The sequence below is a fragment of the Podarcis gaigeae genome, assembly GCF_964106915.1.
Source record: "Podarcis gaigeae genome assembly, chromosome: 17".
Lineage (NCBI taxonomy): Eukaryota > Metazoa > Chordata > Lepidosauria > Squamata > Lacertidae > Podarcis > Podarcis gaigeae.
In genome coordinates, this window is record NC_139694.1 from 11,574,957 (window position 1) to 11,593,902 (window position 18,946).

Sequence of the window (18,946 nt, forward strand, 5' to 3'; positions counted from 1 at the left end):
AAAGGCAGCCTTCAAATCAATGAAGGCTGCATATAAGACCCCACAGGTTTTCTTGGCGTATTTGTCAATAAGATGTGCTAAGACAAAACAGTGATCTATGGTAGATCTGCCTTGCCTAAATCCAGCTTGCTCCTCTGCCAAGATGGCCTCAGCGTCCATCCAACCAGTTAATTTGATATAGAGGTGTTTTGCATATAATTTGCTAGGTATAGGTAAAAGACTAATAGATCTGTAACTCACTGGGTCCAATGTGGGGCCCTTTTTATAAATTGGGATGATTATCTCCTCGGTCCACCCTTTGGGAAATAGGCCTGTTGAATCAATGTGGGAGAATATTGTCACCAGCAGGGGGTCCCACCACCCAATGTTGGTCTTCAGAAGTTCTGCAGGAATATAATCTATGCCAGGGGCCTTGTTGTTCTTTAGCTGGTATTGCTAGAGAGATGGGTGTGAGGGTGGCCACTGTCACTTAGCTTTCTATGCCCTTCGTCCACTCCCAATAAAATATTTGAGGGGGCTGCCCCTCTCCACAAGTTGACAGGCACTGCCATTCAAATGGTGTGCGCACACCACATTGTGCGATCAATTATGTTGTTGTTGTTGTTTAGTCATTTAGTCGTGTCTGACTCTTTGTGACCCCATGGACCAGAGCATGCCAGGCACCTCTGTTCTCCACTACTTCCCGCAGTTTGGTCAAACTCATGCTGGTAGCTTCGAGAACACTATCCAACCATCTCGTCCTCTGTTGTTCCCTTCTCCTTGTGCCCTCCATCTTTCCCAACATCAGGGTCTTTTCCAGGGAGTCTTCTCTTCTCATGAGGTGGCCAAAGTATTGGAGCCTCAGCTTCAGGATCTGTCCTTCCAGTGAGCACTCAGGGCTGATTTCCTTAAGAATGGATAGGTTGGATCTTCTTGCAGTCCATGGGACTCTCAAGAGTCTCCTCCAGCACCATAATTCAAAAGCATCAATTCTTCGGCGATCAGCCTTCTTTATGGTATGTAGGGCGGGACTTAACTGCTCTCCCTCCTTCCCAATAGTTTATTTAAGTTGGCACCCCTGCCCGGCACATATGTTTCCCCAGGGGTAAGTGGGAAAGTGTTGGTATAATAGCGGAAAGGGTTTGAACACTCTCTGCTTGCACAGTAGGGCTGTCCAGTTCTCTTCTTTGCCCTTGACCAAAATTTAAAGACAGAGAAGGGTTGTTTCATCTAGTCTGGGTCTTTTACGGGAAATCTTGGAGGCCTAACTGGATCAGGCCAGAAGACCTGCACCTACTATTGCCTTTTGGCTAAGGCAGCAATTCAAATGATTTTATTTAGAACAAGCCTCAATCAGTAAACAGAATCAGAGTAACAATATTACACTTCCCAGTGCAAACTGGAGGTTTTTGTGAGCTGTGAATCAGATATTGCTTTTGTTTCAAAGTTCACCTTCTTAACCACAGGCTCCCTTGGTGGATTACTATATCGTGCAAGGTTCCCTATGTGAGGATTGCTATGTGAGGATAGCAGTACTGAGCAACAGGGTTATTGTAGGGCACATTGTAGTACTTCATATGCTTGTGTTGCTCTAAACACAGCATCATCCTCTCTCATCCTTTATCTTTCCTCAGCATGGAAATTTCCATGCATTTAGTAGAATTTCCTTTCCCCACCCGAACACACACTCTCTTGCATAAAATTGTGCCAATTTTGTGGGTGTTACAGGGGAGCAATGGAGCTTTAGAACCTGTGGATCATTATTTATTTATTACTTTATTAAGTCATGCTTAATACAGTCTCCAGAATGCACCATTTTGTGACATCATGGATCTCAGCTGAGGTTTCTTTAGGCATACTGGGGTGGGTGGGGGCAAAAGTGTTGTCGTCCCCCCCCCCCCCCCGTGGATTTCATCCTGAACCAAAACAGGGATACTTATGGTACTTCCTGTCTCTAGAATTTCAGCTTAAAAGTGTAATCCTATTGATGATGCGTGTGGGTGCACACCTTTATTGATGACAGAATTGCTCCAACAAGTATAACTGTTTCATACGTTTTGATATTCTCACAGTAACCTACCTATGCAACACTGCAAGGTGTTTAATAAGTCCTTTTCGCAGCTCCTGTTCCATTTTGAATTCCTAACCACAGAAAGCTAGCTTTACTCTGTATCCCCCCCTCCCCTTCAACACATCAATTTCAGCACACGTTACTGGGGATTGAGGAGGAGGGAACTGTCCCCTACAGCAAGGTTATCTCTGTCTTTTTCTATTGTATTAGGGTGGTATATCACTTGCTGTGTCTAACACAGGCTTCCTCAACCTCGGCCCTCCAGATGTTTTGAGACTACAGTTCCCATCATCCCTGACCACTGGTCCTGCTAGCTAGGGATTATGGGAGTTCTAGGCCAAAAACATCTGGAGGGCTGAGGCTGAGGAAGCCTGGTTTAACATGAATAAAGCATGGGATAAAAAAGTATTCTTTTTGGGAAAATACCATACTCTGAAAAGATTCTGAGCCTCATTCATAGAACCATCCTATTGATTAAAGTTATTTATAAAACCGTCCAATACAGAGCTGTTTCATGGCTCAATCTATCCCAGTACAGTGGTACCTCGGGTTAAGAACTTAATTCGTTCTGGGGGTCCGTTCTTAACCTGAAGCACGACTTTAACTAATGGGGCCTCCTGCTGCTGCCACTGCGTGATTTCTGTTCTCATCCTGAAGCAAAGTTCTTAACCCGAGCTACTATTTCTGGGTTAGTGGAGTCTGTAACCTGAAGCGTATGTAACCCGAGGTACCACTGTAATTTAATTTAATGTATTTATTAAATTTGCATAACTGCCCATTATTACTATTCTCTAGCTGGCTTTAAAAAGCCCACAACCATACTATTTACAACTACAAAATAAAATACTTAAAAACTACTACAATCAATAAAAAATATTAACACAAAACTTAGGTGAGATAGAATAAAAGTAGTAGTACCAACTACTACCTAAGGCTATGCTGCATGCAAACTAGATGTGAGTCAGGATATTTCTGATCAGGAAATTAGGATTTGTTTGTTATAAAAGCTGATCGGCTGGTTGTGTTCTGGTGTGTGTGAACTGGCTTGAGGCTGTGGTGCTGGGGGTGGGTTAATATTTTCTTCCCTTGCTGTTTTCCTGATTAGCCCCCATCGCCTGAAGCTCCACAGGCTAGCAGAAATTATATAGGATCTACACAGGTAGATCCTGATCATGCATCCCACAAATTGGGTTAGATCCAAAGCTCTGTATAAGAAAGACATTTGTTTAGTTCACATGTAAATATTTGCAGGGTCTCAGAAAAGCAAGTTCTCCCATGTTAGAATGAGCTGTTTCTGTTAGGTGCAACAGATTTAATCTTGCTACACATCCTATGAACCAGGCCATATGTTGGTAGTTGAAAGAGATTCTGTAACCCACTCCTTTGTACAGTATTGTGTTGGTGTACTATCTGATTGGCGTACAGCTTTTGTGAACATTAGCAATTATAGAAGAATCATATGGAAAGCGAGCAATACCATTCTTAGGCGGACATGCAAAATATCTACTCACCTGGTGCCACAATCACAGGTTTACTAGTATTTCAGTTTTTGCCTAGAGTTTATTTACTTATTTACTCAATTCAGTAGCCACCATTCATTAAGATCCCAGGGCAGCAGTCAGAAAATTAATACAATAAATACAATAACCACATAACCAGTAATAAAAATTAAAATGGCAGCTCATAAAACAAACGCAACAATGCACAAGACTCATGAGTAACATCAAGCATTTGAGCAAAGAGATCTGTCTCAAGGCTGCATTGAAAACTATCTAATGAGGAACCCAATCACACCTCCTGGGAAATAGCATTTCATAACCAGGGTGCCACCATCAAGAAGGCCCTGCAATACATTATAAACACACAAACGCATGCACACTACTCTTCATTCATCAACAGCACCACTAGCAGGACTCTCTCAGCATATCATCAGGCTTGATGTGGCAAGGAGAGTCACTTCTTCAAGTATTTAGGCCCCAAGTCATTTGATTTGGGTCCGAGAGCATATTGGCAGCCAGTAGCTGAAAAGACTACAACTATGGCAGTTTACACACTTTTAGCAGTAATCTGACATCACTGTTGTCTCTTTTCAAGTTATGTTTCATCTCCTAGTTAGGTAAATAAATAGTGAAAAGAAATCCGCAGCACCCTCTAGAAAGGGAAGGTAGTGGACTGGCTTCTAAGAGAATAAAATCTTGATATCAGTACAAGTTCTTTGACACCTTAATCTGATTAACTTCAAGTGATTTCAGAAAAGAAGTGACCAGTATTGCATGCATATTGTATGTTCCTTGTTGTCATAAGAACAGTAAATGATGTCAGCATTTTCAGATTTCTAAGATAATTCCTGAACGAGGAGTGATGCATGCTTTAACATGGAACTTCATTTGCATTTACATAGAAGTGTTGTTTTCTTAATCAAGATGTGTAAGAAGCTAGAGTGACTTTATCTTTTAGTACTTGGACTCGTATTTCTCATACTTTTCACACACAGGGCACGTAGAGAGAGAGAGAGAGAGAGAGAGAGAGAGAGAGAGAGAGAGAGAGAGAGAGATGAGAGAGAGAGAGAGAGAGTTTTAAGATTAATAGATGAACTGGATTCTAGTTCACGGAAGCTTATGCCATACAAATTTGTTGATCCTTAAGGTGACACAGGGCTCAGTTGTTTTAGTTGTAGCAGACTAACCCAGTTACCTATCTAGAAAGAAATATACTGTATTTTTCTGTGTATAAGATGCCCCCATGTATAATATGATCCCTATTTTTTTTAAATCCGAAATTAAGTTGTTTAGCTTTTTGGGGTGGAGTGGGGTGGAGGAGGTCACTTCCGCCAATCGCTCATCCGCCACTGACAATCGCTTGGCACAGCCACTGCAGATCGCACACCTTGCTGCAGCCGCCAATTGTCTGCCCGCTTGCCGCCACTGACAGCTCACCTGCCTACTTGCCGCAGCCGCCAATCGCCTGCCCGCCTTGCCACATCCGCCAATCATCTGCCCAACTGCTACAGTCACAGCCAATCACCAGCAGGCCTTGCCGCAGCCACCAATCACCTGCCCAATCACCACTGCCAATCTCCTGCTTGCTGCCCCATTAATTGCACGTCCCCCCTCTGCATTCACTATCCATGTATAAGACGACACCCAATCCCCCCCCCTTTTTAGCAAAAAGCATAGTCTTATACACGGAAAAATACGGTATCTGTATACTCTTTTGACTAGCCCACAAAGCAATAGCCAGACATCCGCTTTGCCAGATACATAGATTAGTTATGCATCACTTATGCTCTCTCTTCTACCCAGTTATTCAGAATTCAAAGCTAAGACTGTGCTTTCTGGGTAATGATGATGCTTCTGGGATTTCCGTGTACCTGTCAGTCATGGCATGGTTCATCCTTACTGTCTCACACAGGATGATGTCAGATCCCTATTTTGGCAGAGAGAAGGGAGTATCAGTGCTCATTTAATCTGTTGTTCTCCACATTCAGAGTGTACCAAATGGTGTATACACCAACATAGTTTATTTTTTCAAGGCTTGCCCCTTTCATAGTCGTAGGACACCAGAGTGTCCTGACTCACAGCCTGATAATCACTCATTTCGGTAATGTGACCTATAACATTTGGGTAATGTAAACAAGTTGTGCAAACTTGCTATTAGCAGAAGAGCGGTCTAAAATAAGTTAGCAGAGCAGCTTTTATTTTGACCCTATAATAATGGTATTCCATTTCTGATGCTACATATAATACATGATTTCTTAAATTTAATAATGTTCCTACTCCTGAACATTTTTGAAGATAATGTGCCTTATGTTGGACTAAATATACATAGGATTGCACTGTCAGATAATCAGGATGCTAAGAGGCAACATGATATAGGTAAAGGACCCCTGGATGGTTAGGTCCAGTCAAAAGGGACTATAGAGTTGCGGCACTCATCTTGCTTTCAGGCTGAGGGAGCCAGCATTTGTCCACAGACAGCTTTCTGGATCATGTGGCCAGCATGACTAAAACGCTTCTGGCTCAATGGGACACCGTGATGGAAACCAGAGCGCATGGAAACTCTGTTTATCTTCCTGCCGCAGCTGTACCTTTTTATCTACTTGCACAGGAGTGCTTTTGAACTGCTAGGTTGGCAGGAGCTGGGACGGAGCAACAGGAGTTCACCCCATCGCAGGGTTTCGAACTGCCGACCTTCCGATAGGTAAGCCCAAGAGGCTCAGTGGTTTAGACATTTGAGATAATTCTGAGCTACCTTCTGGATAAGATCCTGGTTTGTAGTGCAATAGAAGTTTCCTGATTTTGACGTAACAGAAAAGTGGGGCTGCAGACTGAATTGGGGCAGAAAAGGTGGTCATTTTTCTACACTCTGGCAACTGTAGACTACCATTTGTTTTTAAAAGACTAACAAAATATTCAACCTAGTTGCAAGTTTGATAAGGTGGTCTCATGGAGAGAAAAAAAAGAATAATCAGAGTTACATTAGATGCCATTGCATTTTTCAAGTAAAGAAGGTTAAAACCCTTAAATTAGCTTAGCTGACATTTTACCTTTATATTAATCAACAGTTGCTGAACACCAAAGAAACTTTATTACCTTTAATTAGCAGTACTGTATCTCACTATGGTAACCAATAGTGGAATTATTATTATTTACAGTATGATGAGAAAAAAGAAAGCAGTCGCAAAAATTGAATCCATCAAATTGGAAGCTATCCTGTGAATTCAATTCATATGTTAGTATCTCATGCAACAAGGAACAGGGGATATGACTGCAGAATGCTTTAAAAGAGAAACAAATTATGACATAAGACCCAGTTCTGCAATCTTCAGTGCTTTCATGTTGTGTTTGAATTCCTGGCGCATAATACTGTGACATCATTTCCTGAGCTATCAAAATGCAGAATCATCTAAAGAACAGAAAACAAATTGGAGCTTAAGTAATATTTGCAGAGTGGGGGCACTGGGAAAGGGGATTTATATTATGAGATGTAATATCTCTCTATTTCCTTAAGAGGTCAGTGCTCAGTAAGCAGCAAATAGTTCGGCTGAATGTGTGCCTTTATAAATATAATTCTAAAACAGATGTGAGGATTTTCATAGTTAAATTTTTCCACAAGTTTGATTTTTTTCTCTCTACACAGCAGGGTTAAAATAGATTGTTTCTTTTTGAAACGATCAGAAATGCTCGGGTTCGCTGCTGTTTAAAATGATGAAAATGCCCATCATTAGCAAGACACAGAGTGTATGTTTCAAGGATCATATGAGTGTTAAGATTTCCTTCGTGAACTACCCTGACAAAGACATATTGCATTTCCCAAAATGATTGCCATCACAGAGCCAACCAACAATTGATAGGCTGGTTTTGTTCCCTACTTTCGCCCCTACAGGTGAATGGAAATCATTCATTCATATGGGATATTGTACAGTAAAAGTGTGCAGTTGACAATATCATTGGAGCAAAGGCTAAACCTGTTCACTGCCTCTGCTGTCTCTAGCTACTGAGACACATTCTGCATTCTGTTTGTTGGTAATGCTAGAATGAGGGAATGTTAGGTACTGACTTTTATATATATATATAGATAATAATTTATGAATTAAATCACATTACCAACCAGTTCAGATAAAGTGAAATATATCTTTGGTCATTCGACAAACGTGCTTGATCGTGGAAAGGGGTGATTGCATTTATCAAATACATTTATAACTGGGTGTTGTATTATTAAGCTAAGGCACATGCAATTGTGTGGTCCAATGTACTTCTGCCTCTTTAGAACTGCAAAGCCCCATTGAATTCAATGGGATATACTGTACTTCCAACTGAACATACACAGATCTCAGCTTCTCCAGAACTTTGATGGAAGACTTCTTTAGTTAATGGGGTGGTATCTAACGTCCCAAGACTTGCAGTAGCAGAATGGAACTCCCCTCCCCCTTTCCCCTGCACCCCACCCCCTGGGCACCCTTGAAATAAGCTCCAGGGAGTTGGGGGGGTCATCCCAAGAAGATGGGGGAACGAAAGGAAATAGAAACATTGTTGCACCAGTGGAACTTCACTGACACTGCTTTAGATATTGCCAATATTTTTAGCACCGGACAATTAGCAATTTGTAAATGCTGAAACACTGTGGTGAGGATTTTCCTTATTGTAATCACCATTTTGCAGAAGAGTATTCACTTCCCGGCACAGCTCCTTGTTCACACTACACATGGCTGATAACAGAAGTCATGAGCTTTGTTTTATGTAACTACCTCCACAAGCAAGAGGGAGCATTTAGTTAGGACAATGTTGATTATATTTTTCATCATTCATCATTGTTGGTCAGTTCTTCTGAGTTCATATTCCAATTCAGTATTTTTTCCATGTACTGATTTTGTAAATCCTTATATCATACTGATCATATTGCACTCTCTCCATTTTCATAATAGGTATGCATATACGTATGTTTTATTCTGCTTGGGTTTCACATCCAAAACTGTATGACTTGTTCTTTATAGATGAAAATAAATTATTGCCATGTTTGCCTCTCATTTTTTGGGCATCTAGATTGAAGTCCAGGATGATTTTATTCTGCCTTTCCATCAGGTTATCATGTACCATATTTTTCACTCTATAAGACGCACCAGACCACAAGAAGCACCTAGTTTTTGGAGGAGGAAAACAAGAAAAAATATATTCTGAATCTCAGAAGCCAGAACAGCAAGAGGGATCGCTGCGCAGTGAAAGCAGCAATCCCTCTTGCGGTTTTGGCTTCTGGGATAGCTGCGCAGCCTGCATTCGCTCCATAAGACGCACACACATTTCCCTTTACTTTTTAGGAGTGAAAAAGTGAGTCTTATAGAGCAAAAAATATGGTATCTCTCTGTGTTGGGATTGTAAGCCAACATGGACATAGCTAATATGAAAAGAATCAAATTTACCAAATTTATTTTGTTTTACAATCCCAACCTGGTACAAAAAGGATGGTGGTGTGGGGAACACCCATGTTTATATCCACATGATGTGGTGTATCTGTCAAGGATTGATTGATAAGACGTTGAGGGTCTGGCCAGAAAAAAACAGTATTTCTGTATCTAAGCTCCATGTTTTCCCAGCAATTAAACATTTCCAAGCTTAATAAAAATCTTTTGCACCTACTCAGCTGAATCAGTCTAAAAGTGGCTTTCATTCTATTGACATGTATAAAGTTCTAGACAGTGGCGTAGCGTGGGGGGTGCAGGGGGGGCCGGCTGCACTGGGCACAACATCTGGGGGTTATGCTTAGGGGGCGTAAATCCACAGGTTAGGGGGTGCAAATCCATGGGTTAGGGGTGCAAATCCATGTGTTAGGGGGTGCAAATTACTTGCCTTGCCCCGGGTGCTGACAACCCACGCTACGCCACTGGTTCCAGATTATATAAAACATCTAAACACTGGTCCAAGGGAACATTGGGGGGGGGGGTGCGTCATGGAGAGAATCAGGCTTTTAAACTAGTGACTCGGCAGCAGTAATACTTGTGGCAGTGGCTGACGTTTCGTTAGTGTATTTTCTGCGGCGGTGGCAGACTTTTGAGCTGTTTGTATATCTGCTTTTGTATACACAAAGCGATGTGAAAGATCTAACATCATCTGATTTATCACCAATTTTATGGACATGATCTGCTAAAGTTCAGGAAAATGTCATCATGTGGGCAGAAAAGTTTTAATATTTATTATTTCTGAGCTCTCAAGGTCTTAAAACCAGTAACCACTAGTTATGTTAACAAGCAGGAAATGGCTACATCCCAGCAAGACACTTCATAAGAATTTCTGATCATGGAAGGGATTTATGGGGAACAATTTTCTGTGTTTTAAAGAGAGCACTTGCCCCACCATGTTATAGTTAAACAAAGCTATCCAAAACAGTTGGATAAGCGATTATCTGGATGCATGACCTTACACATCGTATTGTGACATGGACCTATCGGGGATAATACAGTGCAGGACTTAAGTTTGGGGGGCTGGTGTTATTAGACACACCTGCAAGGCCCATGGAGGATTACTACCAATACTTAGGAACCTAATGCTCCTTGCTATTGAAAGCTTCTCATTTGCTTTGTCCAAGTGAGCAAACAGTGGGAGGTGCTGCAAGCCAGACCCAGAGGAAGATGCAAGAGAAAGAGCAATGGTTGCAGTGATAAAGAAAAGAAAATAGGTGCTCTCAGGGAGGAGAGCCCCTATGGGCCCCTCAAAACCTGTAGTAGTAGTAATAATAATAATAATAATAATAATAATTAATAATTATACCCCGCCCATCTGGCTGGGTTTCCCCAGCCACTCTGGGCGGCTCCCAACTGAATATTAAAAACACAATACAGCATTAAACATTAAAAACTTCCCAATATAGGGCTGCCTTCAGATGTCTTCTAAAAGTCAGATAGTTGTTTATTCCCTTGACATCTGATCCCTTGACACTTCTCACAGTGAGGGAATCGCCAGAAGGCCCTCGGAGCTGGACCTCAGTGTTCATACCAAAGAAACTCCATGTGTCGGAGGCATATCTAACAGAATCATAGAATTGCAGAGTTGAGAAGGACCCAAGAGTCATCTAGTCTGGCCCCCTGCGATGCAAGAATCCTGCCCACAGCTGTAGCGCCCTCACCAAACAATGGTTCTCAAGATACTTTGGGGAAAACCATGGCCATTAAATAGGTATAAATGTAGACATGACCTTTCAGTCAGGTTAAAAGAGTTTAAGGCCATATTCCCAAGGGTTTAAACGTTTTTAACTCTTTCTTGCCACAGCTAATAAAAAGTCCATGAGATGGAACATCATTGTGCTGTGAGTTGGTTCACTTCCACCACCCCGCTGATGTGAGATAAGGAGGAGGTGGCACATGGTGCAATGACAGTAAAGAGACAAGAGATAATAGCAGCTGCATTTCTCTTTTTTTCTTTTGGCCAGAAAAAAACCCCGCGTTATTTGAATCTTACTCAGTGCATGTTAACCTGCCCTGTGTGTTAAATGTGGAACATGCTTGATATTTTGACATTCTGTCTTTAAAAAAAACGACACAAGCCTCACAAGTGCAAATTTCCCACACGCTTCCTCAAAGCAGCAGCAGTAGCAGCAGCAGCAACTATGTTTAAAAATGTATTTCAACAGGTTTACTTCTTCTTCCTCTTTTGCAGTACAACTGAGTTGCCACAGAAGTTTCATACGGTAACTGAGCTATGCGAGCATATGAGAATTGCCTGAGCTTCCCTCCGAATGGGAAATATGCTGTGTGGGGATATCATATTATTTCATGCCGTGAAAGGGGGATTAAAGTGAAAGTTTACCCAGGAAACTACTCATGTGTTAAATTAAAGCCATAAAAGCTTGGTCATGACAACCTCCAAATAACCATTCCACGGAATTGCCTCTCACACACATTTTTTCACATTTCAACATGTACTATGTATATTTGTGTAGCTTCTGCTTAAGCTTAGCCAGTAAGGCTATCTTTAAATTCCTGAAAACTGGAAAATAAAAAGGATTTAATGGCTCATCTGAAATCACTCAGTTCATATATCACCAATTAACAATTGTTTGTAAGCAGGAGGCTGAGGGATAACAATGTATTTTTAATTGACCCAAGGGTGGATGGGGTCAGTGGCATTAGCTGTGCTAACTGCCTCACAGGGAAAGGAGGTTTGAAATGTTTGCCTGTTTCCTGGGGTGAGAGACTGAGGTACATAGTGCGAGGAAGGCTCTGCTCCTGCCCAAACTCCTGTTACAATTCACAGTGGGGGGGGGGGGAAGAGTTCAAGAGCCATTTGCTTGTGCCTTTCTTGAGTCATGCCCAAGGTGCATGGAACAGATTGCTGTAGTGCCGGGTTTACGTATAAGCTAAACAAGCTATAGCTTAGGGCCCCACTCTCTTGACGCCCCCCCAAAAAATGTAAAGGGGGGGGAAACTGGATGTACATTTCCAAAATATAAGATAAAAAACAAATAAAATAAAACCTACATACAGCAACAGTGTTTTGTGTTGTGTAGGTTCCTATGATGTAAGTAATGGACCCTGCCTGCTAGCCTGCTCCCTAAAAATATCACTGGTTTGCTCATTTCTGTATATAGGGTGCCTACATTCTGCATGTGCAAATGGCTTTAGATACCTATTAGGTCCGTAAATTTCCATATAGCATATATTCAACACAAAAAAGTGACAATTTGTTGTTGACAAAGGACAGCTGGACATATAAAGGGCCCCATTACCTTCAGTAGCTTAGGGCCTCATCAAACCTAAATCCGGCCCTGGATTGCTGGGTTTGGACTTGGAGGGTATGTTGAGGACCTGATGGGAAGCTCCCAGGGCCTAAATTAATGCCTAATACAGTCGTACCTCTGGTTATATACTTAATTCGTTCTGGAGGTCCATTCTTAACCTGAAACTGTTCTTAACCTGAAGCACCACTTTAGCTAATGAGGCCTTCCACTGCTGTGCGATTTCTGTTCTCCTCCTGAAGCCAAGTTCTTAACCCGAGGTAATATTTCTGGGTTAGCGGAGTCTGTAACCTGAAGCATATGTAACCTGAAGCATATGTAATCCGAGGTACCACTGTACTGCCAGTTGCCCATTTACAGATGGTGTAACATAGTGTCTACATGGCTGAGCTACACACGAAGTCTGGATGTCTCCAGTCTGAATCTTTCTCCTACTATTAACTCAGTAGGTGGTCATAGAAAAGTCTCTCTGTCAGCCTTGGTTTCCCAGTGTGCAATATGGGGGATAATATAATACTGACTTATTTGATAGGGTTGTTATAAGCATCACAAATAGATAATGTATGCAAGGGGGCTTGAGCACTTGCAAGGTAAAAGGTAAAGGTACCCCTGCCCGTACGGGCCAGTCTTGACAGACTCTGGGGTTGTGCGCCCATCTCACTTAAGAGGCCAGGGGCCAGCGCTGTCCGGAGACACTTCCGGGTCACGTGGCCAGCGTGACATCGCTGCTCTGGCGAGCCAGAGCCGCACACGGAAACGCCGTTTACCTTCCCGCTGGTAAGCGGTCCCTATTTACCTACTTGCACCCGGAGGTGCTTTCGAACTGCTAGGTTGGCAGGCGCTGGGACCGAGCAGCGGGAGCGCACCCCGCCGCAGGGATTCGAACCCCCGACCTTTTGATCGGCAAGTCCTAGGCGCTGAGGCTTTAACCCACAGCGCCACCTGCGTCCCTGAGCACTTGCAAAGTGCTATGCAAAATGTTACTACATTGCCTTTGTTAATATTGTTATTTTAATATTGCCTTTGATTTAGTCTGTGCGTCAATATAGATTGTTAACTTAGAAACAGAGTAATGTGACCTCAGCATCATCATCAGTGAAATATACTCAGAGTCACAAGGTGATTTCATGCTCTTTATTCAGCTCATAGTGGTTAGGAGGAATGAATGAAAGTCCCCTCAAAGTATCTGCTTTATATACATTATTTACACAATGGGCTGCACATGATTGGCTAATTCCAGAATTCTACTGTAAGCCAATCAGGTTGTGGATTCACTTCTATCTGGAGCATGATTGGGTGGTTCCTGCCAACCAATCATACTGCTGCCTTGTTCTAGGACCAATCAGACTGCTGCATTCTGAATCCTATTGTTCTAGGACCAATCAGACTGCTGCAGTTTGGATCCTATTCACTTTAGTACATAACAATCAGATGCCTCCTTAGTTCAAACACTGGTGTCAGGTGGTCCCAGTTGGGGTCACTTCATGTATTATGGGAAGCAAATATATATCTTTGAAGAAATGAAGACAGGCAGGGAACCTCAAATAGTTATATTTCTAGGACATCTACAATCTTATGTCAATGAACACACCTTTCAAAACATGTTTTAGCATATGCACTATGGTATACGTGGTAGAGCATCATCTGGGGCCATCATCCAGTTTGTTATTAAATACTCTATTTCAATTCTGCTGGATTTACACAGGACCTGCTAAGGTCTAAACTGTTTCTTGAAATATGGAGTTGTAATGAGAATGCAAAGCTATGTAATGCATTGGCTCTACTATACAATACAGCTAGTCTGCAAGTACCTATCATCATCATCATTTCACTGTTTTTAATATAGATAGATAGATGATAGATAGATGATAGATAGATAGATTGATTGATAGATAGATAGATAGATAGATGATAGATGATAGATAGATAGATAGATAGATAGATATAGATAGATGATGATAGATAGATAGATAGATAGATGATAGATAGATAGATGATAGATAGATAGATAGATAGATAGATGATAGATAATAGATAGATAGATAGATAGATAGATAGATAGATAGATATAGATAGATAGATGATGATAGATAGATAGATAGATAGATAGATAGATAGATAGATAGATAGATGATAGATGCATATATTCCTTCTTTGGCTGTACAATATATAGCATAAATGGACTTTATCAGTAGCTGTCAGCAGCATTTCCCCCCTCTATCATCCACAAAGCTGGGTGAATGAGAACAGGGCAGCCAATTTATTGAACTTGGGAGGCAGAACTTAGCATAGTGAAGCCAATTGGGGGCTGGATCCCTACCAAGCCAGGATATCCAACAGTGTCACCCTTGGGATTAACGTTGGTCCCAAACTCAAGAAACTGACAGATGCCTCTGAACTGAGAGGTTATTGCAGAGAGTTTGGGGATGAAGCAAAGGCCTCCTAGGTGATTCCTCATGTCCTGAAGGAAGGGAAACCTGGCATGCAAGCTTGTATGCTGCAGTGAGAGCCCTTCCTGCCTTTGAGGTCTCTGCGATGCTTGAAGAATTCAGAAAAGGGGAGGGAAGTCTCTCAACTTGTGCTGAGCAATCAAGATCAGGTGGCCCCCAGAAAAAAAGATTTATGGTGGCCACTTGCCACCTGGCAACTGCATTTTTGGACTTATATTCTTTCTCAAGATATACTTAGTCATAGACCTCCAAACACACTGGAAATAAAGGATACTGCCTTTCCTTACACAGCTGTTTATTGTCCTCCCCTGTGATTGTAGCCTCCTTTGAACTCTTGAGAACATATTTTAATGTATTCTGTTATTAATTACTGTGCAGCCTATGTCTGGCTACCGTTAGCACATTTTTAAAAGACTGATGTATGTGCACCAGCAGAGCTTTTTTTTTTTTAAAGAATCCATATACGGTTGTTTCCATTGTCGTATTCTTTAAGAATACTGCTCAACAACCTCTGAGACTATAAAAGGAAAAGACTTAGTTAAAGCCAGGGAGATAACATGACAAAAAGGAAATGTATCCTGTCTGAGTAGGCAAAGAGAAGTGTATAGAAGGCATGCCTCGACCAAGCTAAGCTGCACCCTTGTGTAACTGTGATGGAAATATTTTTACTCACACAGTATTCCTCTAGTAGTAAGCATTACAATTCTCTGTTGCTGGTCTTCTGCAGAACACACAACATTGTTAATGGCGATCAAATACAGTCATTTTGCTAGGAGTTGTAATATTTTTCCCCTGACATGGTACATATGTATTTTCCAAATATAAATCTGTGAACACGATCCAAATGGAATTAAGAACAAACTCTATCTTGTTCTCCCCCACATGTTAGTGATTAATGTTCTCGGACAATACGGCCGTGAACACAGCCCATCATGCAATTCAGGACCGGATTCAAAAATTCACATTGGCCTCAATCTGATTCGGAACAATCTGGTCACAGCCTGACCTGACATCCATATCCAATAAAAAAAAATCTTGAGAAACCATGTTGGCTTGCATTGAAAAACTAACTTGGTCCTAGCTTCCTTGGTTTTTCCCACATATGTGCATGTAATGTGAAGACATGATATCCCTTCAAAAGGGGGTTAATCTGCAAAATTTCAGACAGGTAACTCCTGGGGGTTTCATGCTAGCCACCTTTAGAGTTTGCTTTTTCAAAGAATAAAATGTTTTTTTTTTAAAAAATGAATTGCACTGAAGTATGTGCTACTACATTGTTCGTGTGCCACTTGTGCACTGACTGTGTACAATGTGAAGTATCATTCTATGTATATTGTAAAGGTAAAGGGACCCCTGTTAAGTCCAGTCATGGGTTGCGGCGCTCATCTCGCTTTACTGGTCGAGGCAGCTGGCGTACAGCTTCTGGGTCATGTGGCCAGCATGACTAAGCCACTTCTGGTGAACCAGAGCAGTGCACAGAAACACCGTTTACCTTCCCGCTGGAGTGGTACCTATCTATCTACTTGCACTTTGATGTGCTTTCAAACTGCTAGGTTGGCAGGAGCAGGGACCGGGCAACGGGAGCTCACCCCCTCGTGGGGATTCGAACCGCCAACCTTCCAATTGGGAAGCCCAAGAGGCTCAGCGGTTTAGACCGCTGCGCCACCCGTGTCCCATATGTATATTGTACAGTACAGTACAGTACAGTACAGTACAGTAGAGTATAGGAGAAGCTGTATCATGTGATTCTTCTGAATGTATAGATCAGCCAAAAGATGCAGCAGTGGTTTACTAGACCTGTGAGCATGTTACAGCTGTCAAATGGAAGATGCTTTGAATTACCTATAATTAAACCTCATGTTTCTAGTGATGTTCTTTGTTTGACAGCAGCTACACATCTCTGGGAACATCCAGTACTGCCACAAAGGACCTTATCAGATAGTATCCTTAGGCAGCAAACATGAAGGATCTGCTATAAATTATTCAAGAATTTACAGGCATGTTTATTCATGCATATCCTGACATTCTGCCTCCAAAATTAACCATAGTACCCAATAATACAAACAGACAATAACAAATATTAAAAGCAGAATTCTAATAGTCAAGTTCAATGGTTCCCAAACTTTAAAAATTACAAACAACTTTAAAAATTGCTTATCAAACAGCTTCGTGATTTATTCTGCCTTTTGTAGCAATTGTAATGCACTGTGCTAGGTGCTGTATGGTTTTTAATTGTATTAACATTGTTCCTTTTATTCCTCATATATTGTATTACAATTTTAACACAACGTAAGAAATGAAAGAAGCATTAAAAATACAATTAAAAATCAAGGTGGGTATTTAATGCAATAGATGTGCCATCTCCTGTCTTCAACCCGAATTCCACAGGACACCATGGATGACCTGAATAAAACTTGTGGATCACTGGTGGTCAATGAACCACAGTTTGGGGACCCCTGGTCTAAACATCATAACACAATAATCATAATCCATTATCAAGGCCTTAAAGGACCCCTAACCATTAGGTCCAGTCGTGACCGACTTTGGAGTTGCAGCACTCATCTCGCTTTATTGGCCGAGGGAGCCGGCTTCCGGGTCATGTGGCCAGCATGACTAAGCCGCTTCTGGCGAACCAGAGCAGTGCACAGAAACGCCGTTTACCTTCCCGCCGGAGCGGTACCTATTTATCTACTTGCACTTTGATGTGCTTTCGAACTGCTAGGTTGGCAGGAGCAGGGACTGAGCAACAGGAGCTCCCCCCGTTGCGGGGATTCGAACCACTGACCTTCTGATTGGCAAGTCCTAGGCTCTGTGGTTTAACCCACAGCGCCACCCGCGTCCCCTATCAAGGCCTTAAGTCACATCTATTAGAACTGTACAAAAAGTCTGTTACCTCCAGAAAAACCTGTATAAACAACGTTTCATAGTAACATTTTCTTTGAACATTTTATGTTTGCAATTACTCAGGTAGGAACTTAAATAGTCAGTTGTCCCAATGGAATTCTGTGAAAACTGTTAAATATTTACACCTTTAGTTGAACTCAGAGTGGTGAAATGTCTGAGATACATGTGTCCCAGGATATTTAGCAAATAAAGTCTAATGCCAAAACTTTTCAAACAGGGAAGCACTACATACTGCTAAAATTGCATGTAATGTTCACATTAGGTTGGCAAAAGTGGATATGAGACTTCTAAACTACAAAATCTATAAAGAACAGGAAATTTCAGGTTTTTTGCAACTTCAGTAGCTATAAATAGGCAGACTAATAATGACTGTGCCAGTTTCTGAACATTTATTCCATTTTTAAAATTTAGTTTTAAATATGGCTAATAAATGATTTTATACTTTCTAGTTCGTTAATCTGCTGGCTTATGAGCAACTGATTCATTAAATTTAAATAAATGGAATATTAGAGATAACAAAGGTTAGCGTATAATAATTGAAAGCTTAATGAAGAAAAATGATCACTCATTGCTAAAAAGAAAGGAAATCTAAGACATTTCCCTTTCTCTTCCCTGTGACAGCAACATGCCAGAACCAAAATAGCCTCAAAAACTGTATTAGGCGTGCCATTATTTTGAAGTTCCATTCCAGTTAACTAAACCTTTAGTTAATTAATCTGTCAATTAAACGATTAAAGCTTGCATCTCTAGCCCTAAAATATCAGGATCAGTTCCGATTTTGAACAACTTCTTTAATCAAAAAATGTATAAACTTTTTAGTGTCACAGTGTATTTGAAGATATTCCATTGTAGTTTCAAAAATCTAGCTATGGCGTTAAAATTTTGATGCAATGTAATTTGGGACTTCAGAGCGCCACAGATTTTTAAAATGTTGTATCTAAAAGTATTTATTTTTTATTGCAATTAAGGCAATCCAGGCTGCTATCCCATCAACAAATGTGTTGACAGAGGGTTAATGGACCCATTCCTAATGAGAAACCATAAACAGCTGAAACAGAGAAGCTGGTGGTGATTTAACGAGCCCCACTTTACAGATCTAGACACTCCTTTGGCAGCAGGAGCTTGTCAACTATGCATGGTCTCGGGATCAAGCAGGCATTTGCTTCAGAAAGGTGGAAGATTTATAACTACAGCTGTTTAGCAACAGATCACCTTATGGGTGCATGCTAAAGGATGGATATTTGCAGAGCTAATTTGCTGGTTCTTGACACCATATGATTCTAGGGCAACCAAGTCACTCAGTACATCCCATTTCTAG

The 18,946-nt window shown here is 41.4% G+C and overlaps 1 protein-coding gene across 2 annotated transcripts in view; it reads right to left on the bottom strand.

The window, feature by feature from the left end:
- The window catches only part of NRG1 (neuregulin 1), a 505,915-nt gene that overhangs the window by 187,386 nt on the left and 299,583 nt on the right, over positions 1-18,946 (bottom strand). The window lies entirely within an intron of this gene.